The sequence below is a fragment of the Ambystoma mexicanum genome, chromosome 1p (assembly GCF_040938575.1).
Source record: "Ambystoma mexicanum isolate Mex_15411 chromosome 1p, UKY_AmexF1_1, whole genome shotgun sequence".
Taxonomy (NCBI): Eukaryota; Metazoa; Chordata; class Amphibia; order Caudata; family Ambystomatidae; genus Ambystoma; species Ambystoma mexicanum.
The window spans coordinates 802902395-802920606 of NC_090921.1; the positions used below are offsets into that span (position 1 = coordinate 802902395).

The following is an 18212-nucleotide window of genomic DNA, read 5'->3' on the forward strand; positions in this document are numbered from 1 at the left end:
ATAGTACTATGGGTCATGAAACCCTAGCATATTCACATGTTGGATTCTGTCCTGCAAGGACAGTTTCCTTGCGAACAAACATTGGCTGCTGCTGTTTTTGTCATTGGGAAGTCTGTTACTATTGTTATGGGGTGTTCATTGATGCTCTATGTTGAACACACTGTATTTGCAATACTGGAAAGATCCAAATCTACATTAACTACACAAAGGGCTTCTGCATTTGAAGTGATTATTTCATGCCCCTCTATTCACATTGTTCGTTGTAAGACAGTGAACTTGGCTATGTTTTTGACTGAACCCATCACTGACGATGTTGAGGTGCATCACTTTGTTACATATGATGGTCCTGAGGATGACATTCCTAAGGCACATGACCATGCTGTAGATGACGGAGAGGTATTGTTCATTGATGGGTCCTCAACTATTGACCAGAAGACAGGCCAGTGACCTACTGGGGGAGCAATAGTACGGCTAGTTGATGGGGAGTACAAGGTGTTTGTGCTAGAGGTTAACGGGTCATTATGCAGCACAGGCAGCGGAATTGATATCTCTTATTGAGGCAGCGCAAGGGTGCCGTGTTACAATTTATTCTGGCTCAGCATATGTCATGGCAACTGTTCATTCAGGGTTGCCAAGATGGATCAGAAGAGGATTTCGTAGAGCAGATGGGTCCCTGGTGCACCACGCGGCTCTGTTGGATCGGTAGATTCATGCCCCGTCGCAGCCCACTATTGCCGCAGTCTTCAAGTGTGCCGCCCAAATTAGTGGCGTAGATTTAGTCTCCCTCGGGAACAAAGCAGCAGAAATGGCATCCAAACAGGCCACATATTTGCCAATACCAGATATCCCTGAGCATCCAGCGTTTGTAAAAATGCAGTTGCAGTTACAGGTTCCATATACTGCGCTTCCTGTCACTGAAATAATTGAGATACAAGGTCAGGCGTCAGTGAGAAGTTGTTATGGCAAAGAAGGAGGTGTGAACAGTCCCCAACTGTCTTAGTGTGGAGACAGGCCTGTGCCGTGAAGGTGGCAATGTCCCAAGATTTGGCCTCAGTGGTATTCGATCAACTCCACTACCCCACCCACATGTCCAAACAGCATATTGGCTCAGACATACAAGAAGATTGGTATGTGCCCAATATTCAGGAAATGTTGTCTATGTTTACGTCAAATTGTGTAGTTTTCCAGACGTACACCGCTGGGAAAATATTAAAAACTTTGAGGGGCACACTGCCCCGTCCAATTGGCCCATTCCGTGACCTCCATATTGACTTTGCTACCAAGAGCATAAGCATACAATTCGTACTCCCAGCTAGTGCCGAAGGATTTGGTGGTAGTGATAAAGTATAAGAGGCCTGTCAGGCAGTTAGTACACATTTCAATGTTCAACCACAAAAAGGTACTAAGTAATCTAAACACGGGAAAAAGGTGAAAAATAGTCACCTCTCTTCAAAAAGATTCTTGAGGAATGTACACATTACAGAAAATAATTAGAGCACGGGCAATTATCAGTCGCACTGCACCCAAGAGTCCAATATAGGCATGTGTAGATGGCGCTGTTCTTTCTGATCATCATCAGGGGGACCACACAACTATTGCCAGTAAAGAACCGTTGCAGAATAAATCAGTAGCAGTACAAGCGGTTTCTGAGATGAATGTATTTTGTCCTCCAGAAGCATGTGTACAGAACGTTCTGCTAGCCTCAAATTACCTAGTGTCATCTTCTCTTAAGACCGTGCTGCAAAACGGAAGCACGTTTAAACAAACATACTGCATCCCTGAACAGCAAATATTAATTGTTCTGACATCTAACAGGAACAATCATTTGGCTAGGGCCATTTGTTTGCCTAAGGAAAGTAAATCTACTCAGTTCACAAGTATGACATCTGTGGAAACTTAAACTGCAGACTTTAAAGCTATTGGTCAATCAGTGCTATTGACGCAAACAACACAACTGGATATCTGCAAATCTCATGGCCCTCCGTTAACTATTATGCCTAAAGAGCAAAACCATTGTGGAGGTTCTGATAGTTCCCATCATTTACTATTAGAATTCCTACTTGGTCCCGAACATAGGATAGTGCTAAATCGTCAAAATATACTTGGCCTATTACATGAGAACCCACACTTACGATTATTAACATCAGCGAATATTGATCAGGTCTACTTTCTGATGATGCGCATACTGATATTGTATGTTGTCAACAAAATCTAGATTGGTCATGAGTATGTGTTTGGCTGAAATTGACATTATTCGTCAAATGGGCTTTGATATAACCCTATTTGAGGACTTAAAATGTCAGCATGGAAAGACTGTTAATTCTTCAGGAGTTGTTTGGGATTGAGGTGGTTTTGGTGACTTACTAAAAGTTAAAATTCGGGGCGGTCCATGTGATGGTCGCTCAGTGGAGCCTTTAGACAATCGTAATTGTTCAGCCTCTCAGAAAGATGACTGGTCCTGGTATGTTAAGGATTCTAAAGGAGCGTCACACTGCAGACCAGGGTTCTTGCTAGTGGCCGGGATGCAGCGCAAAATCAAAATACTTTTATTTTATTTATTATGAATTCAATTTGAGTTGGCACCAACCTGTCTCACCCTCCCCTTTTACAAATTCCCCGTGCCAAAATGGACCATGAACCAGGCCGGTGGGTGGTAATGCAATATTTATTTAATTTAAAATCCAAATGAAATCACAAATTTAATATTGGGCAGCAATCACCAGTGGGGTGATAATTACACAGTAAATTGATGGAATGCAGTTAGTTAGACCTTTTCATGTAAGATAAACACTACACAATTGAAAGAAAGCAGAATTGACTTTTGAGTGGATTTTTAAATGGTATCACAGTTAATAATTTCCCCTGAAACACTCCCTGAAACCCCTAGTAATCAACATGGATGGGGAGGTGTGGCAAGGTGTCAGGTACACTATGCAACAATCGGAATTAAAATCCGAGCCCCACTGAATAGGAGGCAAAAGACTGGATGTAGCTCCCCTGCAAACAGAGCCAAGCAGCCAGCGAATTTACTAAATGGTTATTTTGCATCCGTGGTTGAATGGATGAGGTAGAAATGAGGATAACAGTATCAGAGATGTAAGAACACTAGCAAACTACAAAGCAATGTCCTAACAACAGGCATACAGTTCAGGAAATTGACTTGGGAAGGAAAAACACAGTGCAGCCAAATCAGGCGTGGAGAAATTGCTTTTTCATATGTTCACGGGTTTAAATGTCAAAACAGCTTGAAAAACGGGTTCAACAGAAAAAATCGGAATGTGGATTTTATGCAAAGGGACAGATACACATCACAGGAATAATGGGTAAGTGAAAGGGGAACTCTAAATGAATGACAGTTTGAGATTCTCAACAGGAAAGGAAATGCGGTTTAAAAGTGGAAGCAGTTGACAGGGAAAATCGGTTTGGAAAGGAAATGACAAGTACTATTACAACTATATTTTGCAACTAGATTATCAAGAAGAGAAACACTGCCCATGGGAAAGGTCAAGCTGCAGTCTTGACCCCCCTGATGCCGTGCATCTCCTTATAGGGGAATTCATTAGTTTATTCCAAATATTACTAAGGATTTATGCAATGTACTATAAGGATGGGGAAAAATGACGCTGACGCTTGGAAATCAAGGAACAGGATACGCCAACCAGGTATTGAAACAGAGGGGTAAGGGTCTGGTCACGGCACAGCAGCGCATCAGTTGGATAAAGCAGGTAGCAGGCCAAGCAGGTAGCGCTGGATATCCCTGAATTAGTGGGATTGTTGTGGGGTTTAATTCTGAAGGGTGGTTCTGCCTGGATAGGAGGGTCTGGATCAGCTATCCCTTTCCTGGCAGTGGAATCTGGAATCTGCAAGGTGAGTATGAAATGTCTAGATCTCTGGATATGCAGAAGCTGGAAGTCAGAAGAGTCAGTCCTTTGTCTCTCTGAGCCTCCATCTTTTATAAGGAGGATGACATCACAGGATTATACTATGGGGGCAGACTTTGGCTGGTCATGCCTCTAACAACTGGATTGGTCAGGGGTGGCTGTCAACGCCTTCCTGTCAGCTGGTTGGACTTCAGGGACATGACATCAGTTTTATGGTGTGTGCTTTCAATGCACATAGCCCTCCCACAGTTATTTTTGCCAAAATCAGTTATGACATAAATTGCACATTTTGACAGTTGTGGCACTTTTACAAATCACATAGGCAAAGGCCATATTTTACACAGATCCTGTCATTCCAATTCGCAAGTTTGTACAATGTTGTTTAGTCCTTCTAATAATCTTTTGCAATTTCTAGAGGGAACCGTTTCACCTAAAATTCTACAATTTTATATATGTGTACATATTATCATAGAGCATGTTTGCATTAATTTCCAAAGTTATACCATGTATACTTTTCCCATGAATGACATATTTCTGCAGCTTGCATCCCCAACATGCTAGGCAAAGCTACAATGTCTTATTTTAATGCCACAAAAATTACATTCCAACTGTTAAAATTTCGCACTACTGCGTTTTCCGGTTACAGAAATAAAAGTCTTAAAGGTTAGTAAATAAGAAAAGTCTTTTGCCCTAGATGGGCTGGCTTTGTCTTCCAAATAAGGACATTCTGTCCAACCCACAGCCAAATGTCAGGCTCTAGTCATCCTTAGTCCAGTGTTGTCATGTTCTTCAGTTTGAGATTAGGGGAGGTGCCACCAGAAAGTGGCTATTATGTGTCCTGGAAATCCATTGTCCCAGGCTGGAGTACTGCCGCTTTGTCTGACGAGGGAGCAAGATCTTCCACCCTTGCCTATTCATATGCCCCGGGGGCTGGTCCACTTGGGGGTAGGTAGATCCGGTTCCCAGGAAGCAAGGTCCTTTGAAGCCAGGGCCTGCAAAAAACCTTTTCTACTGGCCTCACAGCAAATGTATTTATTTATCTATTTTTCTTTCCTGAACCAGAAAGCAAGTCTGTTGGAATTTAATATCCTATATATGTTTTAAAACAAGCCCTCCTCACATTTCTATGCAAGGACAGGGCTTTAATTCAACATTTCACTTTTAAACCAACATTGTCTTGTTTGTAAAAAGCACAATTTTACACTTGGGTGTGTTCCTGGGCTGTCACTTTACAATGCGGCCTTCCTCAGATCCAGTTTCTAAACCTTTCCAAAGCCCTAGTCATGTTTCTAGTGCACAGGCATTTGTTCAAATAAAAGGTCCTTTTAAACTGACATGAGCTAAGAGAGAGAGAGAGAGCTTTTTGGAAGAGCTGGCCTGTGATATTTTGTTGCAAAATAGTAAACCGCTTGCCGCACGGCTTGGAGTGCAGTAATTTGCTATTTCACAGATCTTGCCTGACACAGCCTGTCATTCAATGAGGAATGCCCCCATTTGCTGCAGCACAACCTGAATATGGATGAACATCACTGAAATCAAATTGTGTACAGTTGAAAGGATGGACAGGGCATCAGTTTTCAGTCATTTTTAAATGCAGAACGCTTTCTTTTTCAATGGGAAATTCTGAGCTGGCAGCATAGCAGCGCTGCCTTTGACTTCTTTTCTCTGGTGCAAATGAAGAAATAAACGGGCAGCAATTCTTGGGGTATTCTGTGTTTCATCTCGCCCCATATGTGCTTAGTAAAAACAGCGCAGCCATTATTTTGGTGACTCCAAAACGCAGTTTTGATGCAAAGCAATCGTGCTCAACAGAGCCAGCGCAGCCATTCTGCTGGCGACTGCTGAGATGCGGTTTGGTGATGTAGGGGAGTCCTGCTGGGCTGGTAAATGTACCCCACAGATCCCTCCCCTTCTTTCCCGAGACTTCTTGTTGAGGGAGAGCAGGGTAACGTGGGGTTCATCGGGTGGAGTCCTTCTTTCATCAGGGAGTGGTTCACCAGGATCCTCCCTTTGTCTTTCGTTGGAGTGTGGATCGACACCCCATTTCCTTCCTTCCCTTTTCCGGGTCCCTGCAGAGGTCCTCATTAGCCTACGAAGGAATGGGATTAGTAATAAACAGGGGATAGATAAAGACAGGTTACAGCATTTTTCCACTGACTGTCTTCCCGGAAGGTTGACATCAGTGGAACAAGACACACATTTAAAATTAACAGCAGACACATGAATTAACAAGGCAAGAATAGCTATTGAATTTTTACCCCATGGTTTTTGTGATACCTTTTTGCACTGATAATGAAGAAAAGTACTTCCTGTTAGATAGATATACGGATGGACCTATCTGATCCCTTCTGCTTCTTCTTTTTCGGGTTCTCATTCTCCAGATGTCTCCTCTATTTGACTTTCCCTTGGCTCCTCAATCAGCTGCAAAGTGTGTCTAAGATGACAACTCTTTAACTGATTAATGTGGACCCATTTCTCTTCTGACAGCTCTCTTGGGAATGCAGATTCTGTAGGCGACAGGTGAAATATTATCTACAATTTCAAAATGACCGCGACAGGAGGGGAGATATTTTCTCTCCTTAGTCTGGTTCCTTTGAAAATTGTACAAGTAGACCCTGTGTCCTACTTGGTAAATACCTTCAACTCTCTCTTCCCAAATATCTTCCTTCCCGAGCCCTTTGCTCATCCGCCTCCAATTCCCTCAGGGTTAGCCGCTTCTCGAAGCAACGAGCTGGGGGTAGATCTCTCTCCGCGGCAGGGGCCTCCCTCTGGAACAGCCTTCCTGCCTCCCTGAAACTTGAGGAGAACCATCTCCGGTTCCGGAAGCACCTCAAAACCTTCCTCTTTGCTTCTGCTTTCTCTCTCCCTCTCCCCTGCTGAACAGCTAATTAATTCCTCACTGAAACTGCACTGATCCTGCAACTGGACCACTCTATACGGCCTCGGTCCTGGGCCCTGCCACTCTCCACTTGCACTGATGCCCTGGAACCCCTTTGCACTGCGGGACTGTCTCTGTATCCCTACAGCCCCCCCCTCCCCCAGCACTTGTTCTGCACTTACCTCACACTTGCCACCAGCTGGCCCTATTTATTTATTTATTACGTTACGCCTCTTACCTTGTACTGCACTTCCCCCCTCCCCTTCCCCTTGCACTTTTCCCCCTCCCCCACCCCTGCACTTGCGCGATCTGAATGACACCTGGCCTAGTAAGATCGTTGTCTGTCTCCCCTTGTCCCCCCCTCCCTGCCTCGTCGCGCCTTGAAACACTTGTGTATAGGCGCGTTACAAATACCATATCATATCATATCATATCATATCATATCATATTCCTTTTTGGTTGTTTTTAAGTCATATTGAGTTTTCACCCCCTCTGCTGATTTTTCCATATTCCGCTGAGCGTATGCAAAAGCATGCTGAAGGTGTTTTCTTAGATTCTCAACATATTCATTAGTTGTGGAGGTGTTTGTCAGTATCTGCTCTTGTGTTCTATAGAGCAGATGCTGAGGTGGCACCATCCTTCATCCAGTCATTAGCTCAAATGGAGACATTTTGGTTGCAGAAGATGGTGTAGATCTGATGGCCATCAGGACAAGCGGTAATCAGATGTCCCAACTTGGGCCAGAATCTGCCACAAACTTTTTTAGAATGCTCACCATTGTTTTATCGTACCTCTCAACTCACCCACTAGAGGACATTTGGTATGCAATATGGAGTTTCCTTTTTACCCCAAGTATCTCCCACATCTTTGTCATCACTTCGCTGGTGAAGTGGCTTCCTCGGTCTGACTCAATCCTTTGGGGTAGGCCAAAATGTGAGATGTGGTTGATCATCAGGGCAGCTGCTGTTTACGCCTTCAATTTGGGGCCGGGAGACATGCCACCCATTTGGTAAACAAGCATGTTACTGTTAAAATGTACTTGTTCCCCCTAGAGGAGCGAATCACGGCCCGATAAAATCTACTTGTAAATCTGACCAAAGCAGTGTCATTCCCCTCTTCTGGAGGGGATCTTGGTGTGTGAGTGAATTGGGCTGAAATTGTGCACATACAAGACACTCCTTCAAATATTGGTCAAGTTCCTGCCCCATGTGTGGCCAGTATGTAACCTCTCACAAGATTTCTAGAGTAGTGCGAAACCCCCGATAACCGGCTGTAGCCACGTCATGGGTGTGACTTAGCATCAGGCTTTGGAATGACGTAGGTAACACCCACTGGTCACAACCAGAGGTGGATCTCCTTACCAACAAACCGTCTTGGATTCGGAACATTTTGGGACAATTCAACACCCTGAGGTCATCTTTCCCTATGTAATCGGTACCCGTCAGAGGAAAGTTGTCAGGGTCCTCAATGTGTTGATAACATTTCCCAATAATCGGATACCCCTTTTTGTGCCCTGATTAAATCAGCATCTGGGTTCTCCTTACTCCACTGGGACATTGAGAGTACATTGTGAGCATTTGTTTGGGACCTAGTGACAGCAGTGACCTGGATTTCCCCCAACAGGGACTCGATCTCAAGGAGATCCCCCAGGATGGCTCCGAATTTGGCCAGCTGATCAGCCTGGTCGTTTCCAGTTTTATGTAGCCCCTCTATTCTGTAATGGCCCTTAATCTTCTTCCAATAAATGGTCATCCCATTAGAGGTGACTAGACATCATCAATATTATGTATTAGCTTGCCATGTTTAAGTGGTTTGTTATTAGCACACAGCATGCCTCTGGCTTTCCAATTGACCAGGTGCACCAAAAACCCATTCCGGACATAATCTGAATCAGTGATTATGACCAGTTCGTGGAGTTGGTGTTGGACGGCAATGAGGATGGCCTGATGAGCTGCCATCAACTCTGCCACCTGACCACTGCAGGGACCGATTTTGTACCCAGCGGAGGGTTCCGGGGCATCATTCACCCAGGAATTCCCAACGCCGGCCACCAGTTCCTTTTCCCGTTGTTGTCAAAATGGTAGGAGTACCCGTCCATGTAAACTGTGACCCTGTTTAATTTGTTGGGAAGGGACATTCTGAGTAAACTCAACATGACCATCTTGTTCACTGAAAGGGGTGTGGTATGCTCGACACCTGGTATGTGTACCGTGAGAGTAATGTTGACCTTACATGCATTGGGCATTGAATCTGCTGCAAGAGGAATACCAGTGGCCCTTGATTTGATTCTGTATGGTATCACAATACTGCTCAGTGCAGTGCCGCAGGTATGATATGATATGATAAGGCATTTATAACGTGCCTATACACAAGTGTTTAATAAGGTACACAAGTGGCTAATAAATATTGGTAAGTACCTTCTGAATTTTTGTTCAGGCCTGCCCAACCTCAGGAAGTAGTTGCAGGAATGATCATTGTCCTTGATATAGAAGGGGTTCTAGTGTCAGAGGACAGGATTGTGTTGATAGCAGTTCATTCTGATAAAGGGAGTGGCACACAGTTTTATGCATTGACTCTACGATACCAATGAAAAATGTTTCAGATGAGGACCTTTTTGAGAATAAAGAAAATTATGGGGAAATAATATTGGAAGTGTGTATCCCTTGCATGATTATGATACAATACAGGCATGTGGCCTGTTCGTTGTTATTGGTAGGGAATGCTCCCTCCTTTGCTTTAGAAGATTCAGAGAAATGGATCTATGACACCATAATGGCCCTCTTGCATCAGGGTATTATTGTGCCATCCAATTCACTGTGTAACACAGCCGTTTACCAGGGAAAAACATCAAAGGGGTCTAGTTGGAGGATGATCCAGGATTTGCACCCCCTCAATGATAGTACTGGCAGAGATTCCGGTGGTTCCAAAACCTTGCTACAATACCTTTTAATATACCTCTTGAGGCAACCCATTTTACTGTGGTGGATTTGAAGAACGCATATTTATCAGTAGCCTTACATCCAGATTCACAATATGTCAGAGCATTTACGTTTGCTGGGAGCCGATTCCAACAAACAAAGCTTCCTAGCACCACTGAACAACAGTGCAGGGAGGACTCTATTGCCTTGTTACGTTTATTGGCTGACAAAGGGTATAAAGTGGGCAGAGCAAAGTTGCAGTACTGCCAGCAGGAGATGCTGTATTCATGTCAGTTGATTTCAGTGAATGGTAAAATAGTGACTCCAGAACATGCAGCAGCAGTACGAGCTACCCACCCAGCCAGTGACAGTTAAGGATATGCAGAAATGTCTGTGTAATTACTGCAGAGTATGGATCTTCGATTACACATAATATACTCTACCATTGTTACAGGCACTTAAAGAAGGACAACAGATGAAAAATACTATTATTTGGATGGATGAGATGGTCATTAGTTTTCACTAAAGAGGTCTATCTACATAGTACTATGGGTCATGAAACCCTAGCATATTCACATGTTGGATTCTGTCCTGCAAGGACAGTTTCCTTGCGAACAAACATTGGCTGCTGCTGTTTTTGTCATTGGGAAGTCTGTTACTATTGTTATGGGGTGTTCATTGATGCTCTATGTTGAACACACTGTATTTGCAATACTGGAAAGATCCAAATCTACATTAACTACACAAAGGGCTTCTGCATTTGAAGTGATTATTTCATGCCCCTCTATTCACATTGTTCGTTGTAAGACAGTGAACTTGGCTATGTTTTTGACTGAACCCATCACTGACGATGTTGAGGTGCATCACTTTGTTACATATGATGGTCCTGAGGATGACATTCCTAAGGCACATGACCATGCTGTAGATGACGGAGAGGTGTTGTTCATTGATGGGTCCTCAACTATTGACCAGAAGACAGGCCAGTGACCTACTGGGGGAGCAATAGTACGGCTAGTTGATGGGGAGTACAAGGTGTTTGTGCTAGAGGTTAACGGGTCATTATGCAGCACAGGCAGCGGAATTGATATCTCTTATTGAGGCAGCGCAAGGGTGCCGTGTTACAATTTATTCTGGCTCAGCATATGTCATGGCAACTGTTCATTCAGGGTTGCCAAGATGGATCAGAAGAGGATTTCGTAGAGCAGATGGGTCCCTGGTGCACCACGCGGCTCTGTTGGATCGGTAGATTCATGCCCCGTCGCAGCCCACTATTGCCGCAGTCTTCAAGTGTGCCGCCCAAATTAGTGGCGTAGATTTAGTCTCCCTCGGGAACAAAGCAGCAGAAATGGCATCCAAACAGGCCACATATTTGCCAATACCAGATATCCCTGAGCATCCAGCGTTTGTAAAAATGCAGTTGCAGTTACAGGTTCCATATACTGCGCTTCCTGTCACTGAAATAATTGAGATACAAGGTCAGGCGTCAGTGAGAAGTTGTTATGGCAAAGAAGGAGGTGTGAACAGTCCCCAACTGTCTTAGTGTGGAGACAGGCCTGTGCCGTGAAGGTGGCAATGTCCCAAGATTTGGCCTCAGTGGTATTCGATCAACTCCACTACCCCACCCACATGTCCAAACAGCATATTGGCTCAGACATACAAGAAGATTGGTATGTGCCCAATATTCAGGAAATGTTGTCTATGTTTACGTCAAATTGTGTAGTTTTCCAGACGTACACCGCTGGGAAAATATTAAAAACTTTGAGGGGCACACTGCCCCGTCCAATTGGCCCATTCCGTGACCTCCATATTGACTTTGCAGATATGCGCGGGAGATGTAATTCCTTTTGTTACCTTATAGTTGTAGTATGTCCTTTCTCCCACTGGACTGAGGTTGGTCCATGCGCACATCCTGATGCCAAGTCGGCCGGCAAGTTTTTGGTGAGTGAAGTATTCCCCTATGGGGAGTGGGTGAAATGCTGAAAAATGATAATGGCACCCACTTCTTTAATGAGATGTTTAAGGTAGTTTAGCTCTTTTGTGAATTAAACACAAGATGCGTTCCTTTTAGCACCCCCAGGCCAACAGCTTTGTAGAAAGGATGAATAGTCTACTGAAAACAAAGTTGTCTAAGCTCTGTGTCAGCCTGAAGAAGAACAGGGTGTGCTGCCTTCCCCTGGCCCTGTTCAGTTTAAGGACTCAGCCCTGTAAAGTCCATCACCTCTCCCCACATGAAATTGTGGCAGGGAGACATATGGACATGCTGCTGTCTCCTGTGCATAGTGCTTCTGATGCTCACAGGCTGCATCCATTTTAGTAGATGAGCTTAATTCGTATTTGACTCAGTTAACAAAGTGTATTAAATACCTTTCTCAACAGATTGCTCCACGTCGAATGGAAGAAGGTGAAAACAGCACTGTACCAGAATCTGCGAGCTCGCCACCATTGTATTTGTATTTGTATTTATTGATTTATAAAGCGCCTTACACCAAGGCAATTGTTTCCTGGTGATACAATTTATGTGAAGAATTATTTCCAGAGGTGGAGCGAGCCTTGATACAACGGACCTTATACCATGGTGTATGCTACTCTGCTTGCGGTCAAAGTTAAGGAACTACGGTACTGGGTGCATTTGTCTGATGTTAGGAAAGCACCACAAACATTGCCACCAACCACAAGCATTTTATCTGAGTGTTTTTAACAAGGTGATTTTTCTTTAGGTAAAAATGATATTTGCTGCATTTTCTTTTCAAGAATATTTACGTTTCACTGGTTGAATGTTTTACTGATATTTAGGTTTAGTGACTTTCCAATTATTTTTTCTGCTATGAATTGGCAAGTTTTTGCATTTCTTGTTGGAACAAATGTTATATTGTTTAAAAAGTATGTTTTGTGTGGATTTTCTCTTGGTTTATTTTTATTCTTGTCTAGTGGAGTTACATGATAAGGTCATATAAAGGGATGTGGGGGTGTTGTACAAGGAGATGTAAAAATGATCAGTTATTTGACACGTTTTTTGATGTCACAACACCAAGTGAGGAGTATATAACCAAGGTAGTGAACTTTAAATGAATTAGAATACAAGATACTGTAATATGGAACGTAAAGATGCAAGCTAGACAATGAGTATAACCAGTATAAAGGTGTAGTGTTTGATACAATGTCTGATGTGCACTACCCAGAATTTAGTAACAAGTGGGAGCCATATGAACTTGGTAGGGAAACAGAGGTAGAACATGAGTTGTTATGTCTGCTCCCTCATCCCCCACACGACTGGGGCACCCAAAATGTTAGTACTCCAAGAAATATTGTACTTGGAGGCCCAGTGTTTGGTGCATTTAGCGCTGTGTCTGGTTTGTAGTCCATTTCAGGGGCACAAGGTACAAGTTGTGCTAATGGAAAAAGTTGGAAAGAAGTGTGCCAAAGACGGCAGTGCCACACTGTGTAAGCCACAGCCCATGTTAAATTTGGATGAAGTGCTGTTCATGTCAAACAGATGGCAGAAGGCAGTGGTGGGCTCTACAGCAGGGGGGTTGGCAGGGTTTGGAGAAGAAGTTATATGGAACATTAATAAAGACTGTTTCACTATATGGACTGCATATATACCTAAACTAACATGGATTGAAGCACGTGACACTCCAGAAAAAGTTGAACAAGCAGATGCATATCAGTTTTTCTTTCAAGGGCATGGGATGGTTTCTGTAGCATTAACATTAAGTGCAATAAGACAATGTTCATTCCAGATCTTGCAAAAGGAACAGCAGCACTGATGGACCTGTACTGGGTATGTTGTCAACAAGCATATCTGCATCTTCCGTCTCCCTGGTGAGGCATGTGTGCGGCATTAACAATATTGCATTCTGCTATCCTTGTGGTGCCTGAAGCACACTTGACAAAAGCCTCCAAGCATGGGGTGACGTATTCCATCCCAGCCCCCATCCAACCCCCAGAAATGAGGAAGAAGAAACGATCAGTGAAGTTGAGGAGGAGATCAAATTTTCTGCCGGAAGATTCGTCCAAGCTGCGGAAAGCAATTCCAGACAAATATCGGCTACACACCAAGACAGAGGTGTTCTTCATGTGTCTCTTAACACCAGGGATCCAGCCTGCAGCAAACACAAAGTGGTTGCAGATTGTTCTGTGGGAAGTGATCCAGTTGGCGAATGACACTAAACAAGGCCTAAATGCTATCAAAGTGAGCCGAGGGCAATCCGGTTGATGACACCCTGGATCTCCTAATGGCGATGGAGGGGGCATATGCAAGAAGATCAGGTTATCTTGATGTACGCACATACCCACAAATGACGCAGAGAATGGGTCCCTGACACACATCATAGGGACCCTGCACAGGCTTAAGACTGGTATGGAAAGTGAAGCAGGTATTCAGGCCGAAGATTGGTTCGACACGTTTTCATGGGCGCCATCTTGGCTCAGAGCACTTGTGAAGATACGGGTTCCAATCGTGGGGCTTCTGCTGGTGTTGTTCTGCACATGCTGATGATGCTTCGATGTTGTGCCAACACTATTCCGAAGAGCGCAATGATGATGGTTACTATTGGGGCAGGAATGGCTCTCCCGAGTACAAACAATGGGCAGGCTCAAACTGAGGACCCAAATAAACCATGCATGATTAGGATTGAAACAGCCTACCCCTACAAGAAAAGCAACAATCCATACCCGTAGAAGGAGTGGACGGGTCGCCATTGTCATCCCAGTTATACTGGTTATACCCTGGCTGCGCCGCCACAACCCTGGCATAGACTGGTCTGCCAACACTATTTCTTTCAATTTCTCTTATTGCAGACAAAATTGCTTGTTACAACAAGATCCTGCACCTCAGGAAAGCATGATGATCTCCTTATCCTCATCAATAGTTCAATCCATCCCCTTGCACTACAAGAAGTTTGCAGATGTTTTCGAGGACAACATATCACACAGCCTACATCCTCACCGGAAGGAGGACTGTGCTATTGATTTAATCCCTGACGCTTCCATACCATTTGGGAGAGTGTAACCTCTTTCTTTACCAGAGCAGAAAGCTCTAAAGGAGGTTTGGACATTAATCTCCAGCATGGCCTTCTTAGGGAGTCCCGGTCTTCTGCCGGGGCGTCTCTGTTCTTTATACCAAAAAATGGAACCCTCGAGCTCAGACCGTGTATCGACTACCGTGGTCTCAACCATCAAAGACAGATACCCCATTCCCCTGATTAAGGAAGTCCTGGAGGCGGTTAAGGGATCTTCAGTCTTCACCAATTTAGAGCCTACCCAGTGGTTGAAGTGTACAGAAAGAAGTTGTGGAACTATGTTCCCTACTGACCTGCACCGCTCCCCACAAACCCATCGCCACGCACCCTTCCACGCACAATACAAACCCCTAAACACATGCGCCTGCTGTTTAGGACACATGCGCCTGCTGTTCAGGGGAATGTTCAGTGCAGTGCAAGTTTCAACTTCTTTCTACACTTTTATTTTCAAACGAAACCATTCCGGAAAGGTTTCTTTTTACAATAAAAGTATAGGAACAGTAAAACTTAATTAAAAGTAGTAAAGGAGCACCGCTCCCGACCGCTCCCGCCCACTTTGACCACTGAGCCTACCATTTGCTACGAATAAGAACTGCTGATGAGTGGAAGACAGCTTTTTGGACACCTCTGGGGCATTTCGAGTACCAGGTCATGCCGTTCAGGCTGGTGAATGCCCCCGCTGTGTTTCAGTGGTTCATTGACAAAGTCTTCACTGATACATTGTTTTCCACCATAGTTGTTTATCTGGACGACATTCTGGGGTTTTCAGCAAACCTGACAGAACATCGGAAACACGTCTGCGAGGTGTTACTCCGCTTATGCAACAACCATCTGTATGCCAAGCCTGAAAAGTGTTTTTTTGAAGTTCCTTCGATATCGTATCTAGGGTTTATTCTTTCTAAGGGCAGAATTCAGATGGATCCCGGAAAGATCACGGTGGTTTTACAATGGCAGGTTCCCAGGAACGTCAAGGAAGTACAGCGTTTTCTTGACCTATCCAATTTCTATAGACGCTTCATGTCTGGGTTCTCTGACATGGTTCTACTTATTACTTTGCTTCTCAAGAAGGGTGTTCAGTGCAAATGGAGCCAAGAGGCAGATGGAGCCTTTCACACACTCAAGCAAGCCTTCACCATGGCCCCTGTCCTAATACAGCCTGACTAAACCTTACCATTTGTGATAGAAGTAGATGCTTCAGGGGATGCACTTGGAGCTGCTCTTTTCTAAGAAGGTAAGGATGGGATTGAACATTTGAACATCCTGTGGCCTACTATTCCCGGACTCTCACACCAAGTGAACGTAACTATTCCGTCATAGAGAAGGAACTGCTTGCCATACGACAGGCCTGCGAGGAATGGCGCCATCTGCTCCAAGGAGCTGCCCATCGTTTCATGGTGCACACTGATCACAGCAATCTGCGGATACTTCAACAGATGGAGTGCTGGAATTCTCGTCACGCTCGCTGGGCTTACTTCTTTTCTCAATTTGATTTTGATATCACCTATCTACCAGTGAAGGAGAACGTCTTAGCAGATGTCTTGTCCCGCAGCCTCGGGGAAGATACTGGTCAATACCATGGACACGAGCTTCTGCTGGCGGGCAAGAAGTTTCTAGCTGTGGTGAATACTTTTCCACAAGAGGTCCGATCTAGCATACCCAAGAACACCATACCCAGCATTCCTCTGTATCCGCTGAAGGAAAGGAGGGGCCTCTATTTCAGGGATCATGCCTTGTATCTCCCGTCCGAAGGTCTACAAACAAGAGCAATCTCATGGTGTCACGATCTCCCCACAGCGGGTCACAAGGGTCAGAAGGCCACTTTAGATCTTGTCACAAGTCATTTCTGGTGGCCAACGATGCACAAGGACGTAAAGACCTATGTATCCACATGTCCAACTTGTGCGTCCAACAAATAACTCACCTCCAGACCCATCGGCCTGCTGCAACAAGAAGAACTTCTGTCTCAACCTTGGGAACATCTTTCTACGGATTTTATCATGGATCTTCCTCCTTCAAAGTGGCACAAACGGCCATCATGGTCACAATTGACTTATTTAGCAAACTGGCTCATTTGTCTCCTTTGCGCTTTATTCCCTCAGCCCCTGAAACTGCCACAGTGTTTATAAGGGACATAGTCCCATTACATAGTATCCCTAGTACCATCGGATCTGATCGTGGCTCTCAATTCACCTCCATTTTCTGGGCTTCTCTATGCAGGCAACTGGGTATCCAACCCGCTCTATCTTCCGGCTACCACCCACAAAGCAATGGGCAGACGGAACGACTAAACTCAATGTTGGAACAATATCTACTATGCTTCTGCAATCAGGAACAAGATAAATGGACCGAATATCTCTGAATGGCGGAATTCGCCTACAACACCAAACACACAGCCATCAATATGAGTCCATTCATCTGTACTTGCGGTTACCACCCACGACACATTCTGTTCTCTGGAATGGTTCAATCTGAAATATCCACAATAGAACATCTGTTTGGAAGACGTTAAACTTGCCCACAAGGAAGCTCTGCTGTTTCCGAAAGACAGCAGGAAGGGCTACAAGGCATGGGCTGATAAGAAGAGAGGACCAAACCCTCTCTGGAACGAAGGCACTCTGGTATGGTTGGCCACCAAATACCTTCCCCGGTGGGTCCATGCAGGGACGTTCACCCCTAGGTATATTGGGCCTTTTCCAATAGCCTCTAAGATTAATCCAGTAGCTTTCCGTCTTCGGTTACCGCCATGACTGAAGAGGATGCATCCAGTATTTCATACTTCTCTTCTCAAAGCATACCTACCTGACCCATATGGGTGGAAGATTCCTAGCCTCAAAGTACCTCAGCATCAGGAACCAGGGGAGTATGAAGTCTCCAAACTCATTGGGCCTTATTACAAGTTTGGCAGGAGCCTTGCCGGTAAAACCGGCAGGTTGCTGTAAAATTTCCAAATTTTTCCGGCCCCTGGCAATGGGGAAATACAGGGCCATTGCAACCCTGACGGACCCATCGTATCACCACAATTCAACTTTAAACCTTTATCTATCAAAGAAGTAGAGCTGATCATACTCAAGCTCAAACCATCCAACTGCAAGGCAATATCTGCCCCACTACCCTAATCAAAGAAGCTGCAACTCTACTATCTCCTTTCATTACTGTATTCATTAATGCATCATTTGCCTCTAGCACTGTTCCCACTAGCCTGAAAGATGCTTGGGTACTACCCCTCCTAAGAAAAAACACGTTGGACCCTAACAACCCATCCAACTACCGTCCAATCACTACTGTCCCCTTCCTGCTGAAAATATTGGATTGGGCAGCCTATCTCCAAATTCAGCAATACCTGGAAACAAACAAACTACTAGGTCTAAGACAGTCAGGTTTTAGGCCTAGACACGGGACAGAGACAGCACTTATTGACTTAAAGAACCAGATACAGGCTCTAAAAGACAAAGGTAAATCCGCCCTGCTTTTACTACTCGACTTATCTGCGGCATTTGACTTGGTGAATCATGAT

The 18212-nt window shown here is 44.5% G+C and overlaps 1 long non-coding RNA gene across 2 annotated transcripts in view; it reads right to left on the reverse strand.

The window, feature by feature from the left end:
- Nucleotides 1-2651: 2651 nt before the first annotated feature.
- Nucleotides 2652-18212, reverse strand: part of LOC138581077 (uncharacterized) — a 62261-nt gene continuing 46700 nt past the window's right edge. For both annotated transcript variants that reach the window (XR_011304423.1, XR_011304422.1), the window contains one exon: nucleotides 2652-5970. This is a non-coding gene — a long non-coding RNA (uncharacterized lncRNA). The remainder of the gene's footprint in view (nucleotides 5971-18212) is intronic.